This window comes from Amblyomma americanum, unplaced genomic scaffold (assembly GCF_052857255.1).
Source record: "Amblyomma americanum isolate KBUSLIRL-KWMA unplaced genomic scaffold, ASM5285725v1 scaffold_425, whole genome shotgun sequence".
NCBI classification, from domain to species: domain Eukaryota; kingdom Metazoa; phylum Arthropoda; class Arachnida; order Ixodida; family Ixodidae; genus Amblyomma; species Amblyomma americanum.
In genome coordinates, this window is record NW_027526896.1 from 686882 (window position 1) to 703777 (window position 16896).

At 45.0% G+C, this 16896-nt stretch overlaps 1 protein-coding gene across 10 annotated transcripts in view; it reads right to left on the bottom strand.

Moving 5' to 3' along the window:
• The window catches only part of LOC144112578 (uncharacterized), a 57043-nt gene that overhangs the window by 26068 nt on the left and 14079 nt on the right, over positions 1 to 16896 (bottom strand). For 2 of the 10 annotated variants that reach the window (XR_013310329.1, XR_013310333.1), the window contains exon 3: positions 14274 to 14349. The exons of the other annotated variants lie outside the window; for them this stretch is intronic. The gene's annotated coding sequence lies outside the window, so the exon portion shown is untranslated. The remainder of the gene's footprint in view (positions 1 to 14273; positions 14350 to 16896) is intronic. 10 annotated transcript variants of the gene reach the window in all.

Below are 16896 nucleotides of genomic sequence, written 5' to 3' on the forward strand. Positions count from 1 at the left end.
CTTAACCCACTCTTCCACCACCGCACCCGTCATCCACCCATTCTCATTTGCCCGCACAATGACATTTCTTGGGAAAGTTTCTCGAGCAGGTGGTGTCTTCTTTTTAATTGGCGTTAGGCCTCGCTCCCTCGAAAGTTCCCTAGCTCTCGCTTGGAGAACTTCTGTTGTCACTGGAAGGGCAGCTGCTCTCTACGTCCGAACAAAGTCGGCCACAACTGTCTCCACTTCGTGGTGACAGCCTTTCTTTTGTCCGCTAAATGCCATCCTCGTTGCGGCGCATGCAAAAAGCTGCTGTCATTGCTCCCTCCAACGACGGACGTTTTTCTCGTCGACGCCGAAGTCCCGCCCGGCTTGAAGGTTCGACGATGCCTCTGTGGCTATCACAACTTTTCGCTTGAAAGTGGCACTGTAGTGGCATCTCCTGCTTGGTGCTATCGCGATAACACCACACCGCACACCAATGCGGCCGACACGACACAGGTCAAAATGGCGACCTCGCTTGTGTACGGTTGGCTACTGCATTGCCTCCTCTAAAAAGATGCCTGCGGCGTCGCTCGCTCACCCAATGTAGCCGCCGTGCCCTAAGTTGCGGACGGTTGTTAAGAGATGGCGCTAGCTACTTCCCTATCTGCGCCAATGAGAGAGGCTGGTCAGGGTGGTGAGGTGCCATGGCGGTGGCAGCCAGTAGCGGGCATCGGCAGCACTGCTCTAGCTGCTCGACAAGCACGACGCGACCCATCTATTCAATCGTATTTGAGCGAAGTCGTTGTGTTCTGGCCACTTGCAATGAAATTTTAGTTTTTTGCATGTATCGCTTTTGTTTTCGTTTGCTTAAACAGTCAAAAACGCGCGGAAGGCGTCGTCTGGCGCAGAGACGTCGTCTGCTACGGCGCGGGCTCGCCACGACCACGCGGTGATGTGCGCATGCGCGCATATGTTGCAAGTGGCCGCCACAAGGATCGCTAGCTACTACTTTAAGTGGAAAGGAGGAAAAGGGAAAGGTAAGAGCAGCAGGTCTTTGGCGCACACGGCAGGCATCTTCCTAGAGGAGGCGATGGCTACTGGCACCACATCGTGACTGGCACGGCTAGTAGCAGCTGCGATACTGACTTTTCTAGATGGCGCTAGCTATGCACTATATTTAGCAGTTTCAATGAAAAATTGGCACGTTTTTTTTAAATCCTCGAATCTAAGCCGACCCTAGAGCTTGGAATATGATTATTTATGATTTGAAAAAAAAAAACTATCAGCCTAGATTCGAATAAATACAGTATTCGTATGTCCCAAAAACTGTGGCAGAAATAACTGATATCAATGCTTCCACCTTTTTGTCTATTTAGTAAGTAAAGAAAATGTCTCATGAATTTTAGAACTATATCAGTTGGAAACCGACAAAGTAGTGCATGTCCCTGACATGAATAGTCAAGTTGAGGACAAATATTTTAACGTATCTTTGTCATTCAAGAACCTTGTCTACAATTTTGTACATATGCAATGGCCAGGAAAAAATCTGATGCTGTCCTTCATTGCGATGACTGCGATGACTGGCTAATGTCGCTTAATCCTAATAAATGTAAACTCGTATCTTTTCACCGCCGGCGTAACCCCCATATTTTCTCTTACTCCGTTGCTAACGTTCCACTAGAATCTGTATACTCATACAAGTACCTAGGTGTCACCTTGTGCCAGGATCTCTCCTGGCGCTCTCATGTAACGAACATCGTCGCATCAGCTAACCGGTCATTGGGTTTTTTGAAACGTCATCTACGGCACGCCCCTCAAAGTATTAAACTTTTCGCCTACCAATCACTCATTCGACCAAAACTAGAATACGCATCTGCTATCTGGAGCCCGCAACAAGCATATCTCATCAGTTCACTAGAATCTGTCCAAAATCGCGCCACGAGGTTCATTCATTCTGCCTATTCATACGACATCAGTGTATCGTCACTTAAACGACAATCAGGTTTATCAACTCTTGCCCATCGTCGTCGCATTGCTTCTCTTAGTCTGTTTCATAAGTTTTTTTACAGTTCCCTCGGACAACCACCCAACATCACACCGCCCGCTCGCATATCTCATCGCTCCGGCCATCCACTGCAAGTGTCATGCCAACGCACCCGCACCGTCACTTTTTCCGCATCCTTTTTTATTCGCACTACTAAAGACTGGAATGGCCTTCCCCACGACATTGATGCCATCACCTGCCAATCAAGTTTTGTGAACAAATTAAATATGCATTTCATAAATATCATGTAAGCAATCATATTCAACCCATATTTGTACTCCCACCCCTTATGTAACACCCCCATAGTGGGGTCTTTAAGGTAATAAAGTGAAGTGAAGTGAAGTAATGTATTGCGCGGGCGCAGCTGTCATCGGTCGAGTATTGTAAGTAATTGCACCGAAATTATAGTCGCAACAGAGAGCACATATAAAAAACAGGAGTTCTGCAAAATATACATTAGAAATGCGAAGATACAATGGAATATCACAAATGTGTAGATACAGCATAGAAAGGGCAAAAAAGCGTCGCTGGGAAAAAAGGGAAAAAAGAATATATTTAAAATACATATATTCTCCAATAAATCTACATACCTAAGTTAAAGTTGCTGTATATGCAATGTCAAACAAGTGAAATAAACATGTTGCACTAACACAGATAGTAACCTTTGCGCATAAAAAGACAGACTATCCAGCAAGAATAAAACTTTGATAGCAGAAATCGTGATATGTATATATTTGGGCCATGCTGTGGTCACGACACCACCGCATGGATAGAATAATAGAGGAAGAATGCAGAAATAAATACGAAAATGCACATTTTAGCTGCCTGCAAAGTCGAAACTATCATTCTGCACAGAAAATTAAAGAGGGGTACTAGTCTGGTTCAAAAAAGAGGCAAAAGCAGGTAGCTAACAAAGGAAAGAAAAGGACAAACTAAAGACACAGATGATGCGACAAGTTGAACTACCTAATATCCGAAAGTGTTTGTTGGGAAACACCGTGAGGGCCGGGCTTTCTATGAGCAAGGTCGGTCAGATTGGTTATTGACGTCCTTGTAAAATTCATATTCACCTGATAATTTTGATTATGATGCTAACTGTTACAATGAACGGCAAAAATTTCTGCGGTTTTAAAGGCTAATGAATAGTCATACGTTTACCTAATTACGCGTTTATGGCCCTGAAGGAACAGAGCCTTTTACTTGCATTAGTTTTGCTGCTTCGCTATGTAAAGGACAAAGTTTATGAAAAATTTATACCCATAAAGTTTCGGAATTGCAATCCATGCGCTCTGTAGATTCCGCGGCTGCTGCGAGATGACGCGACGAGCCTGCTCGTCATCGGACCAGCCTTGAAACTGTGTGCTCGGATGGGGCTCCTTGCATTATGTGACTCCAGGTGCATGGGCTTTAATTGCCACGAAATCCAGTCCGAGTACACAATGTTCCCGTCGAAATTACTGTCCGGTGGTTGTTTTGATCGAAGGTGAATAACAGTACGAAAAAAAATTGTCTGTGGTTTAGCTCTTGTTAACCCAAGTCGAAATGCAAAAGCTTCGTTTCCTCGGCATGTCGTCTATGCAGCGTCTCATTCCGATGCTCTCGAGAATTCAAAGCTGTCTCTTCCGCAGTTGAAGAGTCACTAAGGGAGGTGTCACTTCTTATAGCTGCATCTGCGTTACGACACTTCTCGAGTCTTGCAGCGCATTCTTCTGGTTGCTCGCTTCGTTCTGTTGTTGTTGCGTCTCTTTCGCGCTCTCCATAACGACTACAATATGCACGCCATTTAGCTAAACGTTGTTCCCGCTCTTCATCCATTTCTTCCGCACGCCGCTGCTTCTTAGCTGCAGCACATCGTTGCAGCTTTACCTTATGCACATCATCCGACATACCGTGGAGGATTCGCTGGGACGACTGCGACGAGCCGAGTTGGGGGGCTGCTTTTCCACAGCTGGCATGACATCACGTAGAGCGAGCGCCTCCCCCACGGCAGCGGCGCGTGGAGGATTCGCTGGGATGATCGCGACGGGCCGAGTTGGGGGGGCCGCTTTTCCACAGCTGGCATGACGTCACGTATAGCGGGCGACCCTCGCGGCAGCGGCGCGCACCTGCAGCATGGAGGATTCGCTGGGACGATCGCGACGAGCCGAGTTGGGGCCCCGCTTTTCCACAGCTAGTATGACGTCACACATAGGTCACGCTAAAGGTCAATGGTGGATTCTCCGGGACGACGGCCAAGAGCGGAAACGTCGAGCAGTATTGCTTTCGCAATAAAATTTCGAGGGGGGCTGAAGCCCCATAAGCCACCCCACTGGCTACGCCCCTGGTTCCAAGAGGGGCAAAGAGTAGCAGGGGGTGGCAGAGAGGTGGGTGAATGGGATTAATAAGTCTGCAGGGATACGGTGGCCATAGCTGGCACAGGACAGTGTTAATTAGAGACACATGGGAGAGGCCTTTGTTATGCGGTGGGTGCAGACAGGCTGATGAAGATGAACAAACTTCTTTAGTCAAGGGTGTATTTCTGAAAGTGACTTCTTGTGTGTGCTCATTTAAAGAGCAGCTGCAGAAAGTGCCTCTCCCACTAGAGATTATTATCACACGCTGGGGAATGTGGCAGGAAGCCGTGAATACTACAACTACCACCTTTCTTACCTAAAGATCACCACAAAGAGTTTTTCAAGTCATGACAGTGCTTCTGTTTGGAGGATTCAAGATACCCTCTTTTAGGACAAACTCCAAGACCTTGTGTGCAGAACACTATAAAAAAAAATTTGGAGGATGTTTAAGCTGCGTCTTTAAGAGTGAGAAGAGTGAGAGGCACCGACAGCATTGCCAAGGAGTGCAGGGAACACCATTGCCCTTTCGGTGCTGTGTGCACATGTGGCCTGTTGGACAATTTAAGGAAAAGACGCCTATCTCACATATTTCGGTGGACACCCACCCAAACCGGCTGTAAGGGAAGGAAAATGAAATGAAAACTGCGTTTTAAGGAAAGGAAATGAAGCCTGTCTCACAATTGTCCCTGGACACATGTACTATGCCAAGGACTCCATCCACAAGCTCGAACATCTTTTCCTCCTCCTCCTTTCCTCCTGAGTTGGTCCCCGTAAGGGAAAAAAGATCCCTTCCCTTACACCGAGATGTGCCATTTTTTGTTCACATCCAATGCTGCCGACCACACCGGCTTTCCTGTGACAGAAGCTTCTTAACGCTGTCGCGTTAAAACTAGGAATTGGGGATGAAATCCACACTGGAGAGGGCAATGCTTGTGTTAACAACCAGTGCACTCAGTCAGCACCATCCTTTCTTGTTGGCCCAGTGTATATATGTATGCCTCGGAATGCCAATAAACACTCGATCACTTAATTTGTGTCTGCTCTCTCTGTCTCATCCATTCGCTGTTCTGTTCCCACTTCGCTGGTCACTAAAGCAGAGGGCAATGCTTGCGTTAATAACGATTGCACTCAGTCAGGGTCATCCTTTCTTGTTGGCCCAGTGTATATATTCATGCCTCGGAATGCCAATAACACTCGATCACTTCGTTTGTGCCTGCGCTCTCTGTACCATCACTGCGCCGTTCTGTTCTCACTTCGCTGGTAACTAAGGCAGAGGGCAATGCTTGCGTTAATAACCAGTGCGCTCCATCAGCATCATCCTTTCTTGTTGGCCCAATGTATATATATGTATGCCTCGGAATGCCAATAAACATTCGATCACTTCATTTGTGTCTGCTCTCTCTGTCCCATCTCTGCGATGTTCTGTTCTCACTTCGCTGGTCACTAAGGCAGAGCGCAATGCTTGCGTTACTGACCAGTGCACTCAGTCAACACAACAAAAACATTGAAAAACAATGTGGGCATCACCAGTGTGGATGACAAACAGCCAAAAAAATAGCAGTGCCTCTTGTATTGGAAGTTCCTGTGCCTTTTCCCTAAAACATCCTGACCAGTATCATTAGAGCCTGTAATAAACTTGCCAGTGCCAAATATACTGCTGTGTAACTGCATTTGGGGCTGTTGCTAATAAGCAATGACGCCCCTATTTTAAAGCTAAACTACCTTGGTGGTTTTCCCTGAACACGATGGACCCACACCAAATATAATCAACGCCAGTGCCAGAGGAAAGTATATTTCATTTGATGCCACTCTGCCTCCCCATTCTGCATGGGGACAGCCACCACTGAAAAAGAAACTTTGGGCCCTTCTTAAAGAAGAAAATGTGATAGCACTTCGGTTGCCTGCTATGGTGTCTAAACAAGTGTCTAATGTTGTTCTGGCAATTTTCACATCAAAACTACGGTTGGAACTGGTTCCACTGCTCTAGTATAGCATACATGAGTCACCTTCTAGAATGTTCCAGTATCTTCCATTGGACGGGATTATACTCATCAAACCCACTAATCCACCTTATTCCACCAGCTAATGAACCATATTCCACTCATTAATCCTGACTAATCCACGATACGATACCACTGCCACAATGGGGCACTCAACCATCCTAATTTTCCAGGTCTGGCTACTGTGCAGCACTTTCTTCTGGCTTCCTGAAGTGTGACCTACCGAATCCACCATCTTCGATGAGCCTAACTAGACTGCCAAGCCTGGACTACAACAGAACTTTCAACTGGCAATACTGGCATTCTACGTCAGGCGCGGCATATAGACACCCGCCCACACCGGCCTCGTTTGGGTACTATATCGCTGACAGAATGGGGCACTCACCCATCCTACTTTTTCAGGTTAGTTATTTGGATCGTTGTACCTGTATGAAAAGCAGTAACTACTGTTTTGTAGAGGTGTTGTGCCCAGTAGAGTTGTGCAATGTGATGAAAAGTTATTGTTGCTGTCTCATTTTCACGCTGAGCAACGTTTCATTTTCACGCTTCTTTTCTTAACTTCCTACTGCTCTTGTGTGGTGATATTGAAGAGAACCCAGGTCCTGATGACAATACATTTACATCTGCTCTTGAAGCAGGACATGCAAAAATACTGGGCACGTTGAGGGGAATTAAAGAGAAACAAATAGCCACTAACAATGAAATGAACAGAGTATCTGCCCTTGAAGCCGCCACTCCTTCTCCCAGCAATGACAGAGCCTGTGTTTCCGATAATATTGTTATGCCTGATATCACAAAACAATTCAGTCTATTAATTCAAGGTGTAATGATGCCGAGAACAGATCTAGGCGGTCAAACTTGTTCTTCGGCATCAGTGACGATCCTAAAGAAGATTGGTCTGACTTTGAAGAAAAGCTAATTGACTTTTGCTCAGAACATCTTGGAATTACAATTACAGGACCTCAGTTAGAACGAACCCACCTTATAAACAAGTTTGCTTCTGACAAGCAACGTCCAATAATAGCGAAATTTGCTCTTTTTAAGGGCAAGCAAACACACATGGCTGGCAAGAAAAAAAAATGATACCGTATGCGAAAGCAAAGGAGAAGTTAAAGTTATCTGTAGACAAAATGTGAAAGGACGGAAAAATCTACTTATGATATGAAAAAGATTCCATTATCACTAGCTGCTAGCTACCTCGCAAAGCAGGCTCGCGTACCCATACATTTGCTGCAACAAGTGAATCACTACTGTGCTTATCAGCAACTTAGGCTAAGATTCGCAGCCACATTCTGAAACGTGACTAGATATGTTCGTTCATTCATTGATGACAACAATACAGATATTCTTATACCAACTGTAAACTGGCTACACCCCGAAATGAACAATAGTCAAATTGTACCTGACAGAAATATTGCATATATCATCATGACCAGTCAGAAAAGAGAGGCGGAGGCACTTTTACAGCTATCAAAAAATCCCCTCAAATCATTTGCAGTAGACGCACTTTCACCTCTTGAAATTACCGGCCACCTCATCCTAATCACTGCTTCATTGACAATGTCTGCCATAGCACTGATACTGCTCTCTTGCAATACCCATGTGACCACATCTACTTCTTTGGAGACTTCAACTTTCCAGATATTGATAGACCTTTTTTATCTCCTGCCCAGATCACTTCCCGAGACTTCCTAAATATGACTTTAGACCTAAACCCCGTTCAAACCGTTAACCGTCTGACATGTGGCCCGAATTCACTTGACCTAGTTCTCAGCAGCGCTCCTGATACCACTGGTGACATTGCCTATTTCAACGACTTCAGCAGCAGCCACAAGCTAATGCAATTTGTATGTTTCTTAATGTTCCACTGTATATGCCTCATAAATAGGGGGCCCGAAGCTCGTCAAGTGGAAACTTCCACTTTTTCTTCGAGCCCTCCTCGTCCTCCGCTAATCTTTTTGTGAGGAAGAAAATAAAATTATTGATTGAAATTATTGATTGATCCATATCGCTCATAGGCACTCTGCTCGCGAAACTAAGAAGGTACAATACGAACAGCGCGCAAAAAGTTTTGGCAGGCCATTTTGCCACAAATTCTTTTAATCTGCTTTCACGAAGGAAGATCATTCCAGCATACCACATATACCCAAATTCGACTGGACACACATGGAACCCATTACAATAACTGTAGCAGGCATATCACTTTTAGTCGACACTTAGTCAGGCATCAATAATATAAGCTCTAAGGTACTGAAAGATACAAAGCCCATATCTAGCCAAATATTGTCACATATTTCAGCAATCCCTAAAGACTGGTAAACTCCCTGCTGTGTAGAAAATGGCAAAATTAATTTCAGTTTTTAAAAGTGGTGACGGAAACTCTCCTGACAGTTACAGGCCTATCTTGCTCACTTGCATACATTGTAAATTACTTGAACACGCTGTTTCCTCTAATGTTTGCCGTCATCTTGAGACTGATAACTTTTTCTTTTCTAACCAACACAGCTTCAGAAAAGATTATTCATGTGATACACAACTGCTCAAGCTCACAACCAATCTGAATTTTAATATGGAGAGAAGTGAACAGACTGATGGCCCTTTTCTTGATTTTTCAAAAGCGTCTGATCGTGTAGCCTACTGCCGTCTAATCTCCAAATTGTCAGCCCTTCGACTTGATTCCTGAACACTGTCATGGCTTCGTAACTTCCTCCGCCTTCGTGAGCAGTATACCTTCGTTAAAAATTCCTCATCATATGCGTATGTTACCTCAGGCATTCCTCAAGGCAGTGTTCTTGGTCCTTTGTTTTTCCTTATATTAATGATCTGTCAACTAATATATTACCCTGTTTGCGCTTGTTTACTGATAACTGCAGAATTTACCACATAATAAAATCAACCGATGACCATGACATTCTTCAACAGGACCTTAATAATATTGTTACGAAGATGAAGAAGAGGGCAGTTGCACGGGACAGAGCGCTCGCGCTAGGCCCGCAGCCATTAAATTATATTTCGTCTGTCATGTCGCCCCGTCCCTTCACTTGCCACCTCGTATCATTTGGTGTGAGGTGAGGGTTCCCCATCGTCATTCTGGCCCGTGGAGCATCGCCGCCTTCTTAGCAGAAGCCTTCGTCGTCGGCCGAGGGGACCTGGACTCCGCTGTCCGGCTCAACCCCAGCTCGAACTGACCAGAACCGACCACCCGCTTTCCTCTGCCCCGTCCCCAGCCCTGATCAGAAGACACGATGACCAAGACCAGACGTACTATAACCCGACGACGACCCGAACCAAGACGGCACCCCGCCCAAACTGTCTGGTGATTCCTTAACCCTTGACCTTTGGCTATGGGCGACCGACTGCTGGACCTGAAGCTCCAAGGGCAACCGTTCATCAGATTATCTCCTTCATATTGGCGGCAAGCTTTTCATTTCCTCCTATCCTTTCTGGCCATGCTCATCGTCACCTCACAATTCAGAATTGAAGCAATCGATCGGGACGATCGCTCGGAGGACCCAGATAATGTTACGAAGACGAAGAAGAGGGCAGTGGCGCAGGATGGAGCGCTTGCGCTAGGCCCAGAGCCATTAAATCGTATTTTCATCCGTCACTGTTGTCCCGTCCCTTCGCTTGCCACCTCGTAACAATATTTCTAGATGGTGTGAAAATTGACTCATGACACTTAACCCCTCCAAATGCAAAATGATCACCTTCAGCTGTACACGTGGCAATTCAAAGTTTTCTTACTTTTTAAATAATGTGCCTGTGCCTGAGACTTCATCGTACAAATACCTGGGCATCCTTTTAACACCAAACCTTTCGTGGTCTGGACATATCACTTCCATAAGTGCTAAAGCTTTTCACTCACTTGGTTATCTCTGCCAAAATCATAAAAAAGCGGCCGCCCATGTCCGAAAATCAGCGTACGTAACCTACATACGCCCCCAGCTAGAATCTGCATTGCCGATATGGTCACTATACCAAACTATCTGATCACAAAATTATAATAAGTTCAAAACAGAGCTGCCAGGAGATTTCATCTCCGACAACTATAGCCACCAATCCAGTGCGAGAAAAATGAAAAAAAGAAAACGATCTTCCACCCTTAGAAAACTCTCGAAAGCTCAGTTTCGCTCCCCTGCTTGCTGCACAAGTATGTGTATACAGACAGGCCCTTGCCACTTTGCACTCCATTGCGCGCTTCTAGATGACTGTACCACCATGCAAGTTTTTGATGCATCTTTGGATACACAAAGGCTTTCAATTGATCGTGAGTTTCCCCACCATATCATTTGAGAAAAATCTTCCTGATTTAATTACATCGCTAAATAATCCAGTTTCATTTCGTGAGCTAGTTTACACCTTGTACTGCTGGCTAGAAAAACCCTTCTGTGTTATTTTGCTACCAAGCTAGTATTCCGTTTGTATATATTCTCTTGTATATTTTGTGTGCACCTCCGGTTATTCTGTTCAGTAGTGACCATGTATAGCTCTTTTAATGCTTAGGAATTGTGTTATGTTTCTTGAAATTACGCACTCAGTAGTGTTTTTTCCCTTGTTTACTGAGATCTGCTTTGATATTGTAACCCTCTTTACACAATGCTCTCTGGGGCCTGTAAGGTTCAATGAATAAATAAATAAATAAAATCTGTTTTGTGGCTCTTTGGAATTTTCGGGTGTAGGACAACTTTCAAATTTAGGGGGCCCTCAGATTTTCAAATTTGGCGGTGCCCTTTTAGCCAATCAGGGAGTTCTGTGACGACAACTGACTGGCCCTGATATTCGTGTACGATAGCCTTTTTCTTTTTTCACATCCGCTCTTTCTTCTTCCTGTTACAGAACCTGCTCGGTTCACGTCACTGCACTAAATAAGAATTTAAAGCCGCCACCATGACATAACACTGACCACACCAATTTAAAGACCTCAAAATGCTCGCAAGTGTACTCCATCATCCTCACTGACAATTACACACAACCAATGGCATCTCTCGTGACATGCCAGAGTACACAATAAACTCAAATACAACAGACTTCTTGAAATTGCATTCATTCCTTAATTCGTCCCATCATTGCCTCAGGAAAATATTTCTGCACGAAAATACACTGTCGACATCCACTAACAACATTTTTGTTAAAACAGACCAAGGATTTGACACTGTGTGCATGTCTAAATTTCACGACAGGTCCTAATTAAAGCACGACACACTTGGCCTGATACGAATTTGGCTGAATCATCTCTCCTTCAAACCTTAATCAGCATCTATGGTCCTTTAAGGATAGGTACTTCATCCCAGGCTGCTCTTAATTACATTAATCACCTTCCTCCACAAGACTGAAGTATTTCGTTTTCTGCAGGGCACAAAAATCTAAAACCTCTTCCAATGCCTTTCACCTGCCACATCCACTTCCCAACACAGCTGGGTCATTCCACGCCCAGATGTTGCACTCGACCATCTCCAATTTGTTGAAAAAAACCTATCCTAATGTGCGTAATCAAAGCCTGAATTATTATTGCCGAAAAAAATTTATTCGTGAGATGAGGGCAGTTTGAATATTCAGAAAAGGCGAGAAACCAGAAACTGGTCAATAACTAATAAAAGAAAAGATCCAGATTTTTGGAAAACACTTCACAATTTTTTTCATTGACATTTGCACAGATTCCGGCTTTTGATATAATTCAGAGCATGCAGCTTTGTACAGCACTACTATTTTAAAAAAATCGAAAAAAAATAAAAATGTGCCAATTTTGTCGTTTTTTTTTTAAAATGAACTTGCTCTCTGAAATTCTGAAATAACTGTTTTGTTTTTCTAGATATCTAGTACCTATAACAAATGTTACAGGTGATAAAACTGGATACATCAAGGTTAAAAAAAGTACTAGAGTTGCCAAAAGTGTGTTTTGAGCCAAAAACACTAGTTGATTTCACCCTGAGGTGGTCCAAGTAAAAATACAAGCAATAGCTGGTTACATAGAGCAGTTTATTGCCTTTCATTTCTAAAATTTTAATCAAGGTAATTTTTGTTTAAAGTGAAAAAGAATTTTTGGGGTTGAGCTCTTGCATCGCAAGTTGCATCGTCTATAAAAGCCTCTTCACCGCAGAGCACAACATTGCCGACACAGTGGCTAGACGAAATGTAGAGTTCTTGTTCTTAAGTGAGGTGTGCAGTGCAGGTAAGCATGGGAATGTTCAGTAGTCGAACAGTTATACGTGGGAAAAGATTTTCTTAACGCTGTCGGGGTGGCACATGCCCAAGTGAGCTAGCTGTTCGGTGTAGTTCTGTCACACTCAGTCATTATTGCCAACGCCAAGACAGACTTAAGCACCAGCATAAGAGCTTGTGAGACGCCGATATGGAAATGGTTGGTTTGGTTTATGGGTGTTTAACGTCCCAAAGCGACTAAGGCTATGAGGGACACCGTGGTGAAGGGCTCCGGAAATTTTGACCATCTGGGGTTCTTTAAAGCGCACTGACCACGCACAGTACATGGGCCTCTAGAACTCCAGAACGATATGGTGTTGAACTATTCGCGATGCAGTAGCACCACATGGTACCTGACCCTTGTGGCTGTAAGAGGCTCATGACATGATGTCTTTGTTGTATTTGATTTAAGTGGTGCAATTTCTTCATTAATATTCTGGTGACAACTGTAGACGAGCCACTATGCTGGCGAAGCACTTAAGCACGACGGGGCAGCGTACACCGCCAGCGCGCCTTGCGTTACTCCCCACAGGCTACGGTGTGCACTTCGCACCTTCACATGTGCTCCGAGGCGTGCGCTCTCCGCGATGTTACTCGGATATGGATAAAGCACTTGTGATATGCCTGCCATGCCAGCTGGTCATTCCTCCTCATAGTCCATGCGAGACAGCACAGTGAATACACTTGCTTTCCTTCTCTTGGCTGCCCTGCACCAAAGCGGGTCTGTTCGAACTTCGAAGGCGAAAATGATCTCGTTTAGTGCATGCCATCCGCCAAATGTGACGCGATATCTTCTTTAGCTTCAACCCTAAAAATGCATGACAGCGAACGACACCAAACTGACGTTGTTATCTGGTCATCAGTGTCGTGCCATTGCAGGTGCCATGTTCTGTGGTGAAGAGGCGTTAACTTAAGAGGCGATGCAACTTGTGGTGCGAGAGCTCAACTTCAAAAATTCTATTCTCGCTCTAAAGAAAAATTACGTCAATAAAAATTTCAGAAATGAAAGGCAATAAACTTTTCTAAGTAACCCGCTATTGTTTGCATTTTTTCCTGGACCACCTCAGGGTGAAATTAACAAGCATTTTTCGCTCAAAATGCACTTTTTGCAACTTTAATATTTTTTTTACCTCGATGTATGCAGTTTCATCACCTCTAACATTTTTTATAAGTACTAGACATCTAAAGAAACAAAACGGCTATTTCAGAATTTCCGAGAGCAAGTTGATATTTAAAAGAAAAAATGACAAATATGGCACGTTTTCATACTTTTTTCGATTTTAAAAAATATTTATGTCGTATAAAGCTGCATGCTCCGAATTATCAAAAGGCAAAATATGTGAAAATGTCAGTGAAAAAAATTGTGAAGTATTTTCTATAAATTTGAATTTTTTATTCATTATTCAGCAGTGCCTGGTTTTTCGCCTGTTCTAAATATTCAAACTGCCCTCGCCTCACGACTAAATTTTTTTCGGAAAAGATATTTCTGGCTTTGTTTACACACATTAGGATAAGTTTCCATTAATTTTTTTGAACAAACTAAAGGTGGTAGAGTGCAACGTCTGGGACGTTTGGCATGGAATGACCCAGCTACTGAGCCTCTCACTCCAACAACTGCTCAATGCTGCTTCTCCTAATGCTGCGTCCATCATTTTCTTTTCCGTGCCTCACCATACCGTAATCACCCCATCTCTACCCTTTATGTTATGTCTGCATGTTTTGGTCATTACTCACCTGCTAATTTCTCTCAGGACTCGAGTCTGCCATGACTACTTGTCTCACACAGATGCATTGTAGGCCTACATAGGACCTGCCACAGGAAATTGGAATTTCGTACACAACATTTTTCTTGCACTGTACAAATAGATTCTGGCGTTTTTTCATGCATTCAATTCGGTCAGTATCTTCACTGTTCATGCATTTACGCAAAGCACCATGGCACCATGTTTGTTGGGAGCAGAAAAAATTACGCAAATTCCAACCTTAGCTTTTATCTCCTTGAGCTTGTGGGGTACACCGAGCACATAGAAAACGACGACGGTGCGTGACTATTCAAAGAAACGTCAGGACACTGAACGATCGCGCAGAGTTGTAGTTCCCTATGTATCATTTTTCGCAAGCACTAAAAGAACACAAAGAGGGAACAGACATGGACAAGCGCTTTACATGAACCATTGAGGAAAGTGTTTGTTGAACTAGACACGTAGTTCAGAAGAGTGGCGGATCGGGCTAATTGGTGTACTTTAAAAGAGTTAGAAAAAGAAAAAGAAAAAGAGACTTTTTCCATTGGCAGTTTCCAAGTGTCTTGTTAGGCACTGCGCAGGCCTGTGGTTCATATGCCGTCGTGGTTACCTCAATAAATCAGTTGCAAGTTAGCGCTCGTGTTTGTCTCTGTTCTTTGTGTCCCTGTCCTGGTTGCGCTCCCAGCGCCAATGGTCGAACCCTCGTCTGAGTTCTGAGTTTCAATGCGCCTGTTCATGACCGTGTCTTCACATCGTCTCAGCGCCCATCCAGTTACGCGCCACCACGGAACGACTCCCCTGCCTCTGACCGAAGTCTGACTCCACCTTCGCACCGCTCTCGCCGCTCGCCTTCCCCCCAACGTCGTTCCCCACCGTCCCCGGGAAACTAGCGTGTGCGGCCGATGGAGGTGCGGTCGCCGGATCATCGATAGTGCCAATTCCTCTGCCCATTGTTATGTTAAGGAACCGCCTTGAAGTTTTAGTGGACGGTATTTGCGTCATGGCCTTAGTGGACACTGGTGCCACGGTGTCAGTAATGAGTTCAACTTTCAAGAACCGTCTGGGTCGTAAAATAATGTTCGCTTGGGATCGTGCTGTTATATTCCGGGGTGTAGGGGGAGAATCATTGGTTCCGATTGGTATTTGTTTTGTGAATGTAGTGATCGCTGGCCACATGTTCCGAACTGAATTCACGGTGCTCCCTCGTTCTACGCATGACATCATCCTCGGTATTGACTTTTTGCACCAGTGCGGCGCTACTCTCGATTTCCGCAGTGGTGACATATCGTTAAGTCCTGGCCTTCGGTCAGCTCTCATAGAAGACTCGCCAGTGGTTGCCCAAGTGTTTTCTGTCTCTGAAGATACCGTCGTTCCAGCAATGTCTGCCATATTCGTTCCCGTTGTGTCCTCGAGCACGATTTCTGATGCCTTCGATGCTGCGGTGGAACCTTGTTCCCTTAACTGTGCAAAGAAAAGTGTGCTAGTACCCTGCAGCGTCGTCCATGTGACCAAGGGCCATGCCACTCTTTGGACTGTGAATCATTCCAACGAACCTGCAGTATTGCCATGTGGTTTAAAACTTGCTGGCTTTGAAGAACGTTTTTCTGTACGAGTTGCCGCGATCACTGACAACGTGTCTCGTCCAACTAGACGCCGCGATCTGAGCGACTTTCAATTCCTAGCCATGGTCAACAAATCCCTACCCACTAGCGACCGCCAGGTACTAGTGGCCGTTCTTATGAAGCATGCGGACGTGTTTGACTTTGCTCGCGACCAACCACCGCCGATTCCAGCTTCCCGTACCCATCACATGATCAATACTGGATCTGCACAGCCGATTCGCCAGAAGCCATACCGCGTCTCGCCTTCCGAACGTCAGATAATCGATGAACAAGTCCGTGACATGTTGCACCGCGGCATCATTCAGGAATCTTCAAGCCCGTGGGCTGCTCCAGTGATCCTTGTCAAAAAGAAAGATGGCACTTGGCGATTTTGTGTCGACTACCGCCGGCTTAACACTGTCACAAAGAAGAATGTTTACCCGCTCCCGCGCGTTGATGATGCCATTGACTGCCTCCACTCAGCCTCCTACTTTTCCTCGGTGGATCTACGGTCCGGGTACTGGCAGATCCCGATGCACCCGCAAGACAAAGAGAAGACAGCATTCGTGACACCTGACGGGTTGTATGAATTTAATGTTATGCCTTTCGGCCTTTGCAACGCTCCTGCCACTTTTGAACGATTTATGGATACGCTTTTACGTGGCCTGAAGTGGCAAGTTTGCATGTGTTATCTGGACGATGTTGTTATTTTTGGTAGGACCTTCGCCGAACATAACAGCCGCTTAGTCATTGTCCTAGACTGCATAGAGAGAGCGGGCCTCGTGCTGAACTCGAAGAAGTGTCGCTTCGGTGAACGCCAAATTACTGTGCTTGGTCATCTCGTTGACAAGGATGGCCTCAGACCCGACCCGCAGAAGGTTGAAGCTGTAAGCAGTGTCAAAGAACCCAAATCAGTGAAAGAGCTCAGGAGTTTCCTAGGACTTTGCTCATATTTTCGGCGTTTCGTTCCCAAGTTTTCTGATTTAGCCTACCCGCTTACAAGTCTCCTGCAGA